The sequence below is a fragment of the Hyla sarda genome, chromosome 1 (genome assembly GCF_029499605.1).
Source record: "Hyla sarda isolate aHylSar1 chromosome 1, aHylSar1.hap1, whole genome shotgun sequence".
NCBI classification, from domain to species: Eukaryota; Metazoa; Chordata; class Amphibia; order Anura; family Hylidae; genus Hyla; species Hyla sarda.
This window is the reverse complement of record NC_079189.1, coordinates 287,855,216-287,874,303: the sequence shown is the minus strand read 5'-3', so window position 1 is coordinate 287,874,303 and position 19,088 is coordinate 287,855,216. Positions and strand designations below refer to the sequence as shown.

The window sequence follows — 19,088 nt, the reverse complement described above, 5'->3', positions numbered from 1 at the left end:
TGATAGGAATTCCACATCCCTGTATATATTTTTTTTTATTATATATTATATATATATAGTTTGATACTACCAGTGTTATGCATTGGCATACACTTAGCACTAAAGCGACCACGGGGCCAGCTATCACGCCCCCTCCCATAGACTTGTATTGATGGGCGGAGTGTGATGTCACACGGGGGCGGAGGTGTGACATCACACGCCGCCGGCCCCGTGGTTGCTGGTAATCAGACCCAGAGCGAACATGGTCCGGGGACTGATTTTAACAGGGGTGCTGCGTGCAAGATCACGGGGGTCCCCAGCAGCGGAACCCCCGCGATCAGGCATCTTATCCCCTATCCTTTGGATAAGGGATAAGATGTCTAAGAGCCGAATACCCCTTTAAGGACTCAAACAATTTTATTTTAACATTTTTGTTTTTTCCTCCTCGCCTTCACAAAATCATAACTCTTTTAATATTTTCGTCCACAGACTAGTATGGGGCTTGTTTTTTGCGTGACCAGTTGTCCGTTGTAATGCCATCACTCACTTTACCATAAACTGTATGGCGCAACCAAAAAATACTATTTGTGTGGGGAAATTAAAAAGAAAACCGCAATTTTGCAAATTTTGGAAGGTTTTGTTTTCACGCCGTACAATTTACGGTAAAAATTACATGTGTTCTTTATTCTTTGGGTCAATAAAATGATATCCATGATAACATACTTTTCTATTACTGTTGCGCTTAAAAAAACAAAACTGTTTAACCAAATTAGTACGTTAAAAATCCCCCTATTTTGAAAACCTATAACTTTTTCATATTTCCATATAAGCAGCGGTATGAGGGCTCATTTTTTGTGCCGTGCTCTGTACTTTTTATTGAGACCATATTTGCTTATATAAAACATTTAATACTTTTTTTTTTGAAATTTTTGGAATACTTTTTTTTTTTAAAAAGCAGCTATTTTGGACTTTTTTTTTATGTTCACGCCGTTCATCGTACGGTATCATTAACATTTTATTTTAATAGTTGGGATATTTACGCACGCAGCGATACCAAATATGTATATAAAATATATATATATATATATATATATACACACATTTTTTTTTTTTTTTTTTACACTTTTTGGGGGTGAAATAGGGCAAAATGGGGCAATTTAAATTTTTATTGGGGGAGGGGGTTTTTCAATTTTTTTTTTACTTTTTAAAATCTTTTTTTACTTTTGTTTTTACACTTTAATAGTCCCCATAGGGGACTATTTATAGCAATCATTCGATTGCTAATACTGTTCAGTGCTATGCATAGGACATAGCACTGATCAGTATTATCGGTCATCTTGTGCTCTGGTCTGCTCGATCGCAGACCAGAGCAGAAGACCTGTGGAAGGCAGCGGCGGCAGGTGAGGGGACCTACGGCTGCCGTGCTGGATGATTGGATCGCCGCTGCAGCGCTGCGGGCGATCTGATCATCCAAAGTACCGCGATGTTGCAGATGTCGTGATCTGTATTGATCACGGCATCTGAGGGGTTAATAGCGGACATACGCGTGATGGCGGATGTCCGCCATTATGGGCGGGTGCCTGGCTGCTATCAGCAGCCAGGACCTGCTGCGCATGACGCGAGCATCGCTCTGATGCTCGCAGTTATGCATAGGACATAAATGTACGTCCTGATGCGTTAAGTACCAGCTCACCAGGACGTACATTTACGTCCTGCATCGTTAAGGGGTTAAGGTCACTTTTTTTTTAATAAAAAAAGGGTAATTTAAAAAAATCCACATACCGTAATTTAACGTGACATCCCTAAACTGTATTATGTTCAATGATCTATGTTGTTAATCTTCTAGTTTATAAGAGAAAAATAAACAAAGATCAAACACAGTTCAAACTAGTTTCCTTAGAAACAGATGGAAACCAAGTTAAAGCAAAAATCATATCCCAATCATATATGAAGAGCAACAGAAGTAGATATTTTAACTCTGTAATCCTTTCCTGTCCATATAGTAGTCTTAATTATATACTCGCTGCTGATGTATAAATTCAGGTTTTTTATTTTTGAAAGAACACAAGTAAATTTAGTCTAAACAAGTGTAAACAAAAAAATAAAAAATGCTATTTTAAATAAATTGGGAGGTTGCTTTGACAATTAACTAAGGATGCTTACCTGCTGCAATCCCCTGCAGCTTCCAATGACTAGCTGAACTCTTAAATCATGCAGGGGGATACTTTACATGAATAAGGAAGCAGCAGAGTCCAGAAGACCACAGAATGGCAGCTGCAAGGGATCGGGGCAGGCAAGTATGGTTTGTTATTTTGAAACCGGTAATAGGAAAAAGGAGCCAGCACTGTGAGTAAGAAATATTGGTTCTTTATTCAGGATATTACAACAGCAAAGTTACACAGAGCAGCTAAGCAAATATGTTTGGGCCCCACTGTGGCACAATGGTGATATCACTTTTTAAAGAAGTGGAGGAGTTTAACCACAGCAAGCCAAACCTCATCCGACATTTAAATCAGCACAAAAACTGTCTCTGGAGCTTAATATGGGTTTCCATATCTGAGAAGCTGAACAAAGCTTTATATTAACAAGAACAATGCAAAAAATTGGATGAGTGTAAAGATTGGTGTAAAGCTTGGCATCAGTGGATTCTGAAGCAGAGGAAATGCTATTTGTGTAGTAAATATTCACACGGAACAATTCCGTTTAGCAAAGTTTGATGAACAGAATTGTGGAACGTCTCCAAAATTGTGGCAAAATTCAGTGTTCTCTAAACACTAAATTCTGCCATAATTCAAGCCCCATTGAGTTTAATGGGATCCCGCCCACAATTACTGACCTTTAAAAGCGCAACTGTCATGAGTTTTAACCCCCATAAACTAGCCCCAGGATGACAAAGTTGTTAGAAATGATAGTTGAAGCATACCTTGTGCTGCTTTCTAGCAATCATGCTGAAAAAGGCTTTTAACGAAAGTCAACAACAGTCGGATAGACTTGGCTATGCCCGTAGCTGCCACACCTATCCCCTGTATGTCAGCGCTGGGAACACTGTATGATTGCACAAAAGGTCCCAGCACTGAGAGCCCTTATTATCCTTATCTGCTGGTGGAGAGTTTCGTACTGTAGAAGAATAAACAGTGCCTGTTCTTCTGTGCACTCTGGTGATGCGATGCGGGCAGCCAGCCCTTACAGCAAGCGCTAGCTCTCTTTCTGCTAGTACTTGCGGAATGATCTGGCCACCCGGTCTCCTGTCTTCCTTGAGTGCACAGTGGTGATGCAATGCGGCAGGACAGATCATTCCGCTACTGCATTATGCCTCACATTGAGCCATCACCAGAGTGCAGAGCCATCACATCGCATCACCAGAGTGCACAGAAGAACGGGCACCGTTTATTCTTCTGCAGTACAAAACTCGCCACCTGCAAATAAGGGTATTAAATGGGTACTCTGGTGAAAAACTTTTTTTTTTAAATCAACTGTGATTGACTGCCGAGTCCTGCCGGCTACCTCCTACAGCGCATTGCGCAGAGCAAGAGATCGCTAGGACATATGCATATGTCCAGTTTCGCTAACAAGCTAGCAACTTTGACATATGCATACGTCCTGGGGCGGGAAGGGGTTAAAACTTTATTAGAAAAATTGCAAAGATTCTGAGATATCTTTCATGAAGATATAAATGTTATATAGTTTGAATACCATATAATTTAGTATTTTAAAATAACATATCCCATACTACTTTTTTTTCCCATTTTTCCAGGGGGGGGGGGGGGACCACACTGGGAAAAAAAGTGATTTTTTTTTTCCAAGGCCTTTCCATCTCTACCCAGAACACATAACATGGTCCGTAAAGGCATGGTTGGGTCATCTTGGTGTGGATAAACTTGATTGCCCTGCAACAGTGCCCTGACCTTAAAGGGGTACTCCAGGGAAAAACTTTTTTTTTTTTTTATCAACTGGTGCCAGAAAACAGATTTGTAAATTACTTCTATTTAAAAATCTTAATCCTTCCAGTGCCTATCAGCTGCTGTATAATACAGAGGAAGTTCTTTTCTTTCTGAATTTCTTTTCTGTGACCACAGTACTCTCTATACGTTTGCTGTGGGGATTTGCTCCTGCTCTGGACAATTCCTGACATGGACAGAGGTGTCAGCAGAGAGCACTGTTGTCAGACAGAAAAGAAATTCAAAAAAGAAAAGAACTTCCTCTGTAGTATACAGCAGCTGATAAGTACTGGAAGCATTAAGATTTTTTTAAAAGAATAATTTACAAATCTGTTAAACTTTCTGGCAACAGCTGATTAAAAAAAAATAATAATAATAATCCACCGGGGTACCCCTTTAAATAGGATGACCTTAAACTCCTGTAGGTGTCACGTGTATTCATCTAAAAAAAAATATATATTGAAAAAATATATAAAAATCACAAAAACTAAAATTTAACCCCTTAAAAAGGGTTCTCCGCTGTTAGGGTACATTCACACGTGCGGATTTTAACAGCGTATTTTGCTGCGGATCCGCCTGTGAAGGACCCTCTGTATTCTGCCTTTATATGTGCCTGCTCGGAGTGGCAATACGCCGCTCCGAGCAGACACACTGCGATGTGCAAGTCGCCACGTGCGCGGCAGCCCTCGGCCTAGCTCATGCGCGGTGTATTGCCGCTCCGAGCAGGCACATTTAAGGGCACCATACAGAGGTCCTTCAGCGGTGGATCTGCAGCGTAAAATACGCTGTAAATCCACACGTGTGAACGTACCCTTAGGGATAAAATGTCTGATCGCGGGGGGCCCTGCCACTGGGGACCCCTGTGATCCCCCCCTGCAGCAGCCGGGTACCTCAGCAGCCCGGAGTTAAGTTTTCATCGAGGCTGATTATGAGCGGTGCAGGGAATGGGGAAAGTGACGTCACGGCCCCACCCCCACGACTGAACCCCTCAATGCAAGTCTATGGATGGGGCGTTACGCCCCCTCCCATAGGCTTTTGAGACGGCGGGCCGTGACATCACGTTGCCCCGTCACCTGCACCGCCCATTATCAGCCTTGGAGAAAACTTAGCTCCGGGCTGAAAAAAGCCATTTTGTAACTTTTGGGGCTACCGTTTCCACGAAGTGCATTTTTAGGTAAAAATGACCTCTTTATTCTGTAGGTCCATACGGTTAAAATGATACCATACTTATATAGGTGTGATTTTGTCTTACTTCTAGAAAAAATGCACAAAAATGAATACATTTAAAAATGTTCTCTTCTGACCCACATAACTAGTTTTTTCCACATACGGGGATGTATGAGGGCTCATTTTTTGCGCCGTGATCTGAAGTTCATTTTTGTTTTGATTAGGGCTGCAACGATTAATCGGTGTAATCGATTAAAATCGATAACAGGATTAGTTGTCGACTTAACAAATCGGGCGATTATTCGATAATGGGATGTCTGCCGTCAGTGGTGGCAGTGAATGAATGAAGCCGACATGTCCCACATATAGGCTTCATTCATTCGTTCATTCACCGCCGCCCGACATGTCCCCGCCACTGCCTTGCTCCTAGGGCAATCAGCGCATCGCCAGGACGTGCTGCTCATATCCGTCGGGTACCGAGATAAGCAGCGGAGTATAGACATGTCCCGGCGGTGCACTAGGAGCAAGGCAGCAGCGTGGACATGCAGGGCCCCCCTTTAGACCTCAGCCCCCACCCTTGTAGACAGCTCACCTACAGCTGTCCTCTGTCGGGGGCTGCCGCTCCGCTGCCCCGTTCTCCCATCCGCATCATGTAGTCCTATGGAGGACCATGTGACATACACGTCACTCCACCTCCTCCCCTGCGCCCGCCATAACGTTACGGAGGAAGCAGAGTGACGTGTGTGTCACATGCTCTTCCATGGGACTACATGATGCGGACAAGAGAACTGTGCAGCGGAGCGGCAGCCCCCGACAGAGGACAGCTGCAGGTGAGCTGTCTACAAGGGTGGGGGTCGTGGTCTAAAAGGTGGGGGGGCCCTGCTGTCTAAAGGGGGGGGCCCCTGCTGTCTAAAGGGGGGGCCCTGCTGTCTAAAGGGGGGGGGGCCCTGCTGTCCAAAGGGGTCTGTAAAAGCAATGGTCTGCAGTCTGCACATACACATGTGTATAGGAGTGCTATATAAAAACAATTTTAAAAAAATTTAAATTAAAAAAAAATGTAAAGTTACTGCTCCCCCAATAAAAATTAGCTCCCCCTTTTCCTATTGCTATACAAAAAAAGTAAAATAATTTTTTCTGTTACATATTTGATTTTTTTAAATAGTTCAGACAGTTACCCATGCGGCAGTATCAAATTTACCCTGGTTTCTGCACAGGATCATTCATAATGACAGCAACCTGCGTAAACGTAAAAAAAAAAAAAAATACAAAATTGCTGTTTGGTCACATCACATGCTAGAAACTTAATATGGCCATTGTACATAATTTTTCAAGTAGAATCAGCTGAACCCCTTTTTTTTGGCATTTTGACATTGTTTCCGATTAATCGCTAAAATAATCAACAACTAATTGATTATTAAAATAATCGTTAGCTGCAGCCCTAGTTTTGATCGCTTTTTATTCTTTTTTATGGTATAAACAGTGACCAAAAATACACTATTTTGTACTTCGGATTGTTTTACATGTGTGCCATTGACCGTGCGGTTTAATTAACAATATATTTTTATAGTTCGGACATTTATGCACGTGGGGATACCACATGTTTATATTTATTCACAGCTTTTTTTTTTTATAGGAAAAGGAACACTGATGACATCACGAGCACAGTGCTCTCTGCTGACATCTCTGTCCATTTTAGCAACCATGCATAGCAGGTGCATAGCAGGTGCATAGCAGGTGCATAGCAGGTGCATAGCAGGTGCATAGCAGGTGCATAGCAGATGTATACTAAGGGCAGCATGGTGGCTCAGTGGTTAGCACTGCTGCCTTGCAATGCTGGGGACTTGGGTTCAAATCCCAATAAGGACAACAATAAATAAAGCGTTTACATTATTATAATAACGTCAGCAGAGAGAACTGTGGTCGTGATGTCATCAGAGAGCATTCCAAAAAGAAAATAATTTCCTCTGTAGTATTCATCAGCTAATAAGTACAGGAAGGATTAAGATTTTTTAATAGACGTAATTTACAAATATGTTTAACTTTCTGCCACCAGTTGATTTAAAAGAAAAAAAGGTTTTCACCGGAGTACCCCTTTAAATTATCGGGACACCGTGGTGGTCCCAATCAGCCCGACTGAGCTACCAGGAAGGTTTTACTTTCACTTTAGATGCGCCGTGTCTAAAAGGTTAATACCGGGCATCACCCAGTATATATATTCTTTATTCAATAAATGTAAAACCATCAAGAAAACAAACACCGTTTTTACACAGTCTTGTACAAAAACATTCTAATTCATTATGCATTTTATCCCCCTACCTTCCGCCTGGCAGAGAGAAAAAAAAAGGCTGCAATAAGTTCCAGTTCCTCCATCTTATTATTGAGGCTTCTGGCATTAGTATGCATGCACTTCATGTTATCCTTCCTATTATCTTTCCTCATACCACTAATTACTGTTCGAACCTTTCCCCCTGCTCCTCCACCAGTGCTATTACCTATCCCCAGATCTCTATCTACACTATGTTCCCCTTCTATATTGTAGTTTCCCTCCCTCCAAGTCCCTAGTTTAAACACACCTCCACCCTTCCGGCCATCTTCTCCCCGAGCACAGCTGCACCCTCCCCATTGAGGTTCAGCACTTCCCTACGGTAGAGCCTGGGCCCAGTTCTCCATGAACCCAAACCCCTCCTTCCTACACCAGCTTCGGAGCCAATTATTTACCTCGCAAATCTCCCGCTGCTTCTCTGGTGTGGCTCGTGGTACAGGTAATATTTAAGATAAGAAAATATTACCTTGGAGGTCCTTGTCTTAAGCTTGCGGCCTAAGCCCCTGAAATCATTTTTAAAGGACACTCCACCTACCTATTACTTTGTCATTGGTGCCAATATGTACCATGACTGCTGGATCCTCTCCAGCCCCACCCAGCAACCTGTCAACCCGATCCGCGATGTGCCAAACTCAAGCGCCAGGAAGACAACACACTGTTCAGCAAAACCGGTCTTTGTGGCAGATCGCCCTGTCTGTCCCCCTAATAGAGTCTCCCACTACCAGTACCTGTCTGGCCTGCTCCTGCTTTCAAACTCCTGGCTTTTAAAACTCTCTTAAAATCAGCCTCTCTTTCAACAGCAACTCAGACCAGAGCAAGACAGGTGGTACAAAGACAAATACGGTAACCATGAATAAAAATATGTCAAATTAACTGTATTGTTCAGAACTAGATCTGGTCAGGGTGATAAAGGGAAAAAAATTGTGCAAAATTATAAGGGTGTGTTCACACGGCCATTTGCCCCCGTTCCGTTAAAAAAAGACAACAAAAAAAAAAAGTTTTTTAATCTTTTTATTTTTCTTAAGTATGAAAAATCTGCCATCTACAGACTCCCGCAGCCAGGACTACTACTACTCCCATCATGGAACAGACTTGTTTCCATGGTGGGAGTAGTAGTTCCTGGCGGCAGGAGTCTGCCGGAAGCTGGAGAGGCTACATTAGTGCTTGCACTACTACCCCCATCATGGAACAGACTCTGTTCCATGATGGGGTTGGTAGTACAGGGGCTGAGGGATTGATCGCACCCGGTCTCACTTCTGACACCTGATCCAAAGTTATTAAGCAGGGGAGCGGGCGGCATGGTCCTGCGATCACCGATTTATTTTACTTTCATTTTTAAATTCCCTGCAGGGAGCTCTGAATGGCCGGTACTGAGGTGCTATTCAGGGCTCCATGCAGGGTTTTTAAAATTGACAATGTATATTAAAAGCGCTTTGGGGGGCAAGATTATATAGCGCTATATATCTAGCCCCCCAGCGCATTTATAAAGATATAACCCCCTCCAGCGCGAAAATATATACCCCCGCGGTATATATATGTGAACCCCCCGCCGGCGCATTTATAATTTAACACACACCCCCACGCCGGCACATTTATCAATATATTCCCCCTGCCAGCGCATTTATGTGACCCCCGCTGGCGCATTTGTCATTAATGCAGCACTATCTGTGAAAAGCATTTTACGCGTAGAGCATCGCACCAGCTGCCGGCGGCGCGATGCTGCTGATAGAATACTATTCATACATGGCGCTGCAGGGGCATATGATACAGAAGTGCTGTGAGGGCCAGATAATATCTGGCCCCCACAGCACGAAAAGGCCCCCCTCGGCTTATACTCGAGTGAACTCTCCGCCTGTCAATCCCTTATCAGTGGTCTTCAACCTGCGGACCTCCAGATGTTGCAAAACTACAACTCCCAGCATGCCCGGACAGCCATCGGAGTTGTAGTTTTGAAACATCTGGAGATCCGCAGGTTGAAGACCACTGCGGCCTTCGTCATCATCCAGACCCCCCTTTAGTTTTCTACTCACCTCCCCTCGGTGGGAAGGAAGGGTGAGCTGGTTCGGGCCATCTATGCTGCAGGGACCGTCCGGTGAGGTGGGTTAGTCATTCCGGGCTGTCCATTTTCACAGGGAGGCCCTCTTCTCCGTTCCGGGCTGGCCCTGGACTAGTGACGTTGCCTTGACGATGACGCACAGAGACGTCCATGCGCAGCAGACGTACCTGCGCATGAACGTCCCTGTGTGTCATCGTACCGCAGGTTGAAGACCACGGATAAGGGATTGACAGGCGGTGATTATGAAAGGGGGGGGGGGGGGGGGAGTGATGACAGGGTGATGATGATGACGGGGGTAATAATGACGGGCGTGATAATGACAGGGTGATGATGATGACGGGGATGTTAATGACGGGGGTGTTAATGATGGGGGGGGGTGATTTATTTCCCACCCTAGACTTAGTCGAGTCAATAACTTTTCCTGGGTTTTTGGAGTGAAATTACGGGGCCTAGGCTTATATGCAGGTCGGCTTATACTCGAGTATATACGGTAGGTGAATCACTGTTTCGCTTGTAGATTTTCTGCTGAAGAATTCCACAAACTGAATTTCCCCAGTGAAAATTTGGCAAGCGGATTATGCTGCTACCCATTAAAGGGGCACTCCGCCCGTAGACATCTTATCACTAATCAAAGGATAGGGAATAAGATGTCTCGCTGGAGACCCCCGCAATCTCTCCTGCTGCACCCCTGTACATCAGAAGCCTGGAGCTGTGTTTTCTCCGTGGCTAATGACGGGCACTACAGAGGACGGAGTATAGAGATGTCACAGCCCTGCCCCCTTGTGACATCATGCCCCCTCAATGCAAGTTAATGGGAGGGGAGCATGGTGGCCATCACTATACCCCGTCCCCTATCCTTGGATAGGGGATAAGATGTCTAGGGGCGGAGTACCCCTTTAAAGTCAATGGGAAGCAACCTTATCCACTTTCAGAATTCGAATTTCACAGCGCAAAATCTGCAGAGGAAATTTCAGCACAGGTAACCTGCTGCAGGTTATTTAAGTGTGAACTTATACTTACTGAGTAGGTGCCAGAGCCTTTGCTCACCTGAACAGACATTGATGATAATATTAATTCCTTATAATAAACCCATTAAGCAGCGCTGTACACAACCACTCAAAGTGGTCTTTGGCCCCATTGGGGCTCACAATCTAAACTCACCTATAAGTACATTTTTGGGTGTGGAAGGAAGCTAAAGAACTCGGAGGAAACCCATGCTGACACAGGGAGAACATACAAACTCATTGCATAGGTTGTTCTTAGACTGCATATAGTAGACACCTGTGTAGCCAGGGGAGGTGAGCACCATGCCAATATTCTACACCACCAAGGAATCAGGTTTTTATTTCTACCTTAAACCACAAAGTAAACTGCTGGAATAATTATGATTCTGGTTGTTGGAATAACTATATCGGTGACAAATCTGTTGCATGAAGCAAAAAAGACACTGTAGGGAGATCATGTAATTATGACGCAAGAGTTGTATAGTCCATTGGCGCATGCGCTCCAGCTAGAGAGCAGAGCGCTCACGTGACTGGTGACTCTACGTTACTGGGACATGGAGCCGCAGAAGACGATTGTTCAAATTGAGGGGCAGGTAGCACCCAATTAACTGAATACAGCAACGGAACTTCGTCAGGCGATACCAAAAGGTACAACTGGACCAAATTTAGTAAGTGACCCCTCTTTGGACTCCTGGTCACCCATGCTATAAGCCAGTGTATTGGGAAAAGTGTGGATGATCAGAATGACAGTTTTACGATACAATCTTATCATAAAAGATATTTTACTTACAATTAATTATAGTACCCATTGGTACTATATCATCATATTTAGTTATAATAGCTAGAGGTACACTGTATAGCTTATGTCACATTATGCTTAATCTGGATACAAGTTTGCAGATAACCAGGGTTTCAATTTGGATTAATAAATAGTGCCTGGAAACTCAACTCATTTTAGATGGCTGAGAAGTTAGTCCATGCTTTTATACTTGTTTAGAAATAAACACATGTTAAAAAAGAGTACCTGTCATAAACCACACACACAAAAAAAGTTTTTTGTTACTCAGTACCTAATCCGGATCATTTACATATAATTTTTATCTGTCTAACACCTATCTTTCTCGCACAAATACCTTTTATCTGTTGCTCACTTGGTTTGTCATTCTGTGCTTTGGAGGGGATGAGTCCTTACTCTGCATGACTAATTTTTGCTCTCCAAGTCTACTGTGCAGTGCTGGGTTTCCTATTCCAATCACTGCAGGCTGCTCTTTAACCCCCACCTCTCTATTTTCAAGCTACAATCTAAAAGGACAGAAGTGAACACAGAGGGGTGCTAGTCCCAGCCTCACTTACAGGACTTTGTCCAAGGCTGTGCTTCAGCTTGGACAAAGATGATGCTGCATCCAGACAGGATGTATTGGATGGAATAGGGACCCCTAGTGGTGTTTTTTTTTTATAAGCCATGATTTGTATGAAAAGGAAATAACCTATCGTATATACTTTACAAGAATTTTAAGGTATTGACAATATGTACAACATATAAAAAGTTTTTAAACCCGATAGTGCCCATTTAAATAGTTGTACATGCCAAACTTACCTTTTCTAGGTGATATCGTAACCATATAAAAAAGATAGATACACGATGTGTACCACTTACAGTGAACTACTGATTGGCTGTCATTAAAGGACAACTGTAGTGCAATACTTTTATATATTCCTGTGCCCGGGCCTCAAAAATCAACAAATTAAACTTCAACTCACCTTCCTACATTCCCCCCGTTTGAGCGGTACAGGCCACACGGTCCAGCGGTGCTATCCTCATCCATTCCGGCACAGGAATATATTTCTTGCACTACAGTTATCCTTTAATTCATAGTTACATTAGAATACACTACGTAAATATTAGGTCAGTCATGTGACTAGACCATAAACTACACACTAGAAACCAAGCAAATTATTAATGAATGCCCCTTATCTGCTTGGGTGTATGTTTAAGATAAGACATATGTTACAAGCATGTGTAAGTACACACACAAATTGGAACTAAAAAAGGGATTTGATCTCACTACAAGATGAGAATCTGACACTGTTCATCACGTCACAGAAGAAGGAAAGGCAGAGAAGGAGACTATCTCGTCCTAAAAGCTATCTGAGGGGCAAAACTCTTAAAAGTCACGAAAAGATTACATTCCCATAGTCCTCTCTTCTCTGATCACTGGCTACAACAATTAGAGATGAGCGAACTTACAGTAAATTCAATTCGTCACGAACTTCTCGGCTCGGCAGTTGATGACTTTTCCTGCATAAATTAGTTCAGCTTTCAGGTGCTCCGGTGGGCTGGAAAAGGTGGATACTGTCCTAGGAGACTCTTTCCTAGGACTGTATCCACCTTTTCCAGACCACCGGAGCACCGGAAAGCTGAACTAATTTATGCAGGAAAAGTCAGCAAACGCCGAGCTGTGAAGTTCGTGATGAATCGAATTTACTGTAAGTTCGCTCATCTCTAACAACAATAAGCATTTCCATGGATTCCTGGATGAAATCTTTGTTCCTTCATCTTGAAGTACAATTATGGATAATGTCAGAAAAAAATACACAGGTTTCTTATTTGATTAAATTAGCTCATTTAAATGTGGATGATATTGTATAATCCTGTATGGTAAAATTGAGTTTTCATTAATCTTAATATTGAGATTGGATTGTAGTACTTTCATGATAGCAGTTTATATTCTACTGCAGAGAACTTTGAGTTCAAATGTATACTAAAGAGACCAGATGCTTCTAGATTACATACATATTCTTCGTCCACTACTTGATATAAAAAATTCTTACAAGGGAACCTATTAATACTGCAGATTATATACAGGGGTGTGGAAATTTAAAAAAAAATACTTGTCCAAGGGACTAAAACGGAGCAGAATCTACTTGTCCCTCATAAAAATCCACCTGTCCTGGTAAAAAATAATTTTAACCCAAATAGTATGTAAATAAGGTATTTTATCAATAAAAACTTGATGGGCAGACCAGTATGTCACCCCATTAGGTGGATAGGGTCCCTGATAAGTAAGTCCGCCCCATTAATGGAATACTGCAGTGAAAAAAATAACTGATCGTGACTGCTGGGAAACCCCTCCCCCCCCCCCCCCCGATCTTTTGTAAGGGGCCCCGGCAGGAATGGGGTCTTTTCCACATGATGTAGCGACTGACACGCCCCCCGCCCCCATGTATCCCGTAGATACATGGAGGGGGCATTTCAGCAGCCGTGTCATGCAGGGACGGAACATTCCCTTCATGCCGTCTGCTGGGGCCTCATCCAAGAGTTGGGGGGTTGTCCCAGTGGTCAGACCCCCGCGATCTATCACTTATGGGGATTTTGCACTACAGTATTCCGTTTAAGTAGGTAGTCCCCCTTCAGGTAGGTATGTCCCTTTATCAGGTAGGGATCAAGTAGGGCCCCCTGCGCCATTATGTTAGAGGCTATTCACACGTACAGTATCCTGCACATATTTGATGCTGCAAATTTGATGTTTTTATGCAGCGCACTTTACAGTATTACCAGTATCTTTATTATGTTGGTCAATATGTTTTAAACAATACCCATATTACATTTTGACATTTTTTCTGTACTACTATAATAAAAAATTAAAGTTTACAAAATGCTTAAAGTGTATGCATGTTTATATTTTCCCTATTCTAACCTCTCCTTTTATGCATACGGGTCTGTATGAGAGCTCATGCATTTTTTTATTATTTGTAAAATGGGAAAAGTGGGTTGATTCAAAAAAAATTTAATATGGGATGGGGCTTTTATCTACTGGACTTTTTTGTCGTTAGCAAAAACTTTTTATACAATGTAGGAAATGTTATATGTATATTAAAAGGTGTAGATTTTTTGGTGAAAAAATGCTGTCTTATGCACTAATTGACTATGTGTCTCTGTGAGGAGACTAAAGAAAGTGAGGGCAGGACAAGTAGGGCTCTGTGCAGGCTCCTGGCTTGTCAATCATCCTGCTGTTCGAGACAGGAGCATGTCATAGAGCCTCACTGCACAGAGCCCTGCTTGTCCACCAACACCCAATAGCTGCAGAGACTAAAACATACAAATTTTCTAACCAATGTATATAACAAATAGAAATACCATATATTATTTTCTACATTATGTAAAAAGCTTTTGCTAATGCAAGGTACACTTTAACCCCTTAACGACCACGAGCGTATATTTACGCTTCATACCCGGCAGGCCCCGGTTGCTATCAGCAGCCAGGATCCGCAGCTAATAACGGACATTGCCGATCGAGCTGATGTCCGGTATTAAAGGGGTACTCCGGTGCTTAGACATCTTATTCCCTATCACGCCCCCTCCCGTAGGCTTGCATTGAGGGGCGGCGCCTGAGGTCACACGGGTGGCGCAGGCTTGACGTCACATGCCGCCCGCCCTGTGGTCGCCCGTAATCAGACCCGGAGCGAACACGCTCCGGGGACTGATTACAAACGGGGTGCCGCGTGCAAGATCATGGGGGTCCCCAGCAGCGGCACTCCCACGGTCAGGCATCTTATCCCCTATCCTTTGGATAGGGGATAAGAGGTCTAAGCACCGGAGTACCTTTTTAACCCTTTAGACGTGGCGATCAAAGTGGTTAGCTCAGTGGGCCGCTGCGGTGAAATCGCGGCATCCCTAACAGCTGAAAGGACAACAGGAGGCTTCTTACCTTGTCTTCCACCGTCCGATCGTCACTCTGCTGCTCCATGCCTGAGATCCAGGCTGGAGCAGCAGAGCACAGATAACACTGATCAATGCAATGCTATGGCATAGCATTGATAAGTGTCTGCAATCAAGGTATTGCATGTTATAGTCCCTATGGGGGCTATAACATTGCAAAGTAAAAAAAAAAAATAATAAAATTAATAAATGTGATTTAACACCTTCCCTAATAAAAGTTTGAATCACCCCCCTTTCCCATAAAAAAACGTAAATAAAAATAAACATATGTGGTATCGCCGCGTGTGTAAATGTCCGAACTATAAAAACATAATGTTAATTAAACCGCACTGTCAATGGCGTATACATAAAAAAAAAAAAGTCCAAAATTGCATATTTTTTGTCACTTTGTATAAAAAGTTATCAAAAAGTCCCATCAAAACAAAAATGGTACGAATAAAATCTTCAGATCACGGCGCAAAAAGTGAGCCCTCATATATCCCGGTATACGGGGGGGAAAAAAAAAAAAGTTATAGGGGTCAGAAGATGACAATTTTACACATACTAATTTTGTAGTTATAATTTTTTTTTTAAGTAGTAAAATAAAATCTATATAAATCCTTGTAACCGTATGGACCAGCAAACAGAAACAATTTTTTTCTCGTTTCACCGTAAATTTTGCGGTGAAATTATGTCTTTATAAAGTACAATTGGTAGCACAAAAAATAAGCCCACATATGGGTTTGTAGCTGCAAAATTAAAAGCACTATGATTTTTGGAAGTTGATGAGTAAAAAACGAAAATGCAAAAAACCCTGCGTCCTTATTTGCATGTACAGTTCCGTACTATAGTCGTTCTGCTTATAAATCTGAATAAGGCAGACCGTACAAGAAGATGTGTGATTCTGTGGCATAGAGGAGACGAATACCCCCAGCCGTCATTTTAACCAATCTGAACCCGGCTATAGTGCTGTGGGAGTGGGGTTTTACCAACAGATTTATTTATTTTTTATATAATTCTGCCCTGGGAAGTGGTAAAAGAACAAGGAGAAAAATGTTTTTAATTAAAAATAAAAAACACTTCCCTTCCTCCCCAGAAACAATGGTTGAGGCAGGACCTGAGCCTATGGCATTTTGCTTCTGAACCTGAAAGCTCTCAGCAGGAAACATTTTTTTCCACGTGCTTACCAGCTGTTGTCACAGGAGAAAAATTTAGCTGGACAACCAACCCCTTCAAGCTAATGGATCAGAACCCTCTATATGACATCCATGTGCCCTAACTAGCCATTGTAAGGGAGACACTTGAGATATTAACACTTCCTACAAAGATGGCCGCTGCAAAAGATTTATACCACACATGCAATAGTAAAGCACACAATTGCATATGATGAGAATATTTTAACTGATCTTTAACAGGATTAGAAGACATCATAATTCGACCATGTGTTAAAACTCTCTCATATGGGTATAGTTGTACAGATGAAGGCCCTGTGCACTATGATTGATTCATGCACAATAGAGCCATGAGACAACTGCGCACAAGAACAACAGCTGTATAAGGGACATGTTAAGGACATCAGCCAAAGTGCATCTTCTGTTTTTTTTTTTGTTTTTTGTTACGCTTTAAGTATATACATACATACAGTCATGGCCGTAAATGTTGGCACCCCTGAAATTTATCAAGAAAATGAAGTATTGGAACTAAACCAAAAAAGGGAGGAAAAAAAGCAAATTGGACATAATGTCACACCAAACTCCAAAAATGGGCTGGCCAAAATTATTGGAACCCTTTCAAAATTGTGGATAAATAAGATTATTTCAAGCATGTGATGCTCCTTTAAACTCACCTGGGGCAAGTAACAGGTGAGGGCAATATACAATATAATATATATTATATATAATATATACATATATATATATATATATATATATATATATATATATATATATATATACATACACACATATATACACATACATATACACACACACACCGTATTTTTCACTCCATAAGACGCACCTGACTATAAGACGCACCTAGGTTTTAGAGGAGGAGAACAAGAAAAAAAAATTCTGAACCAAAGCCCCCTTGTGGCCAGCAGAACCCCCCTTGTAGTTGCTTACCGGTATATCACTACCGCTGCCCTTTCTGATGTCCGCATAATGGTGTTTATGGAGGAGCATGTGACACACACGTCACTCTGCTTCCTCCGTAGCATTACGCTGGGCGCAGGGGAGTGACGTGTGTGTCACATGCTCCTCCATAAGACTCCATTATGCGGACAGGAAACCGGGACAGCGGCAGTAAAGAGGATGAAAGAACGGGGCAGCGGAGCACTTCACCATACAGACCCAGGAGCAGGTAAGCTTAGCAACCTCCCCTGCACTTCACTCGCACGCACACTCATTCCCTTCCCACTTTTGGGGGGGGGGGGGAGATGGGGGCAGAAAAAGTTCACTTAGTCTTTGCATTGTGTGTCTGTGTGTGCCACACTAAGCATGGACAACAAAAAGAAGAGGAGAGAACTGTCTGAGGCTTGAGAACCAAAATTGTGGAAAAATATAAACAATCTCAATGTTATAAGTCCATCTCCAGAGATCTAGATATGCCTTTGTCCACAATGCACAATATTATCAAGAAGTTTGCAACCCATGGCACTGTAGCTAATCTCCCTGGGTGTGGACAGAAGAGAAAAATGTATGAAATGTCTCAATGCAAGATAGTACGGATGGCAGATAAGCAGCCCCAAACAAGTTCCAAAGATATTCAGGCTGTCCTGCAGGCTCAGGGAGCATCAGTGTCAGTGCGAGCTATCCGTCGACATTTAAATGAAACAAAACACTATGGCAGGAGACCCAGGAGCAAGACTACATTAAAAAGCAAGACTACATTTTGCCAAAATGAACTTGAGTATGAACTTGAGCAAGCCAAAATCTTTCTGGGAAAATGCCTTGTGGACAGATGAGACCAAGATAGAGCTTTTTGGTAAAGCACAACGTTCTACTGTTTAGCGAAAACGGAATGAGGCCTACAAAAAAAAAAAAGAACACAGTACCTACAGTGAAATATGGTGGAGGTTCAATGATGTTTTGGGGTTGTTTTGCTGCCTCTGGCACTGGGTGTCTTGAATGTGGGCAAGGAATCATAAAATCTGAGGATTACCAATGGATTTTGGGTTGCACTGTACAGCCCAGTGTCAGAAAGCTGGGTTTGCGTCCGAGATCTTGGGTCTTCCAGCAGGACAATGACCCCAAACATACATCAAAAAGCACCCAGAAATGGATGGCAACAAAGTGCTGGTGACTTCAGAACTCTCCAGCGATGAGTCCAGATCTAAATTCTATTGAACACCTGTGGAGAGACCTTAAAAAATGCTGTTGGGAAAAGGCGCCCTTCCAATAAGAGAGACCTGGAGCAGTTTGCAAAGGAAGAGTGGTCCAACATTCCGGCTGAGAGGTTTAAGAAGCTTATTGATTGTTATAGGAAGCGATAGATTTCAGTTATTTTTCCAAAGGGTGTGCAACCAATATTAAGTTAAGGGTGCCAATAATATTTTCCAGCCCATTTTTGGAGTTTGGTGTGACATTATGTCCATTTTGCTTTTTTTCCTCCTTTTTTTGTTTAGTTCCAATACATACAAAGGGAATAAATATGTGTATAGCAAAACATGTGTTACTGCAATCCTTTTCTGTGAGAAATACTTCATTTTCTTGAAAGTTTTCAGGGGTGACAACATTTACAGCCATGACACTGTGTGTGTATGTGTATATATATAAGTTTATTAAACATTATACAATACTTTACTTATACTTTACATTTCTTTTATCAGTGTTGCACCCTTAGGATCCTATAAGACAGGCCGACGAACATTTGCTAATTCGTCGGCTGATCGATGGCTCTTTTACATGGGCCTGTTCTCAAA

The 19,088-nt window shown here is 42.4% G+C and overlaps 1 protein-coding gene across 5 annotated transcripts in view; it reads right to left on the bottom strand.

Annotated features, from left to right (window-relative positions):
- CRTC1 (CREB regulated transcription coactivator 1) overlaps nucleotides 1-19,088 on the bottom strand; it is a 205,479-nt gene that overhangs the window by 145,797 nt on the left and 40,594 nt on the right. The gene's annotated exons all lie outside the window — the stretch shown is intronic.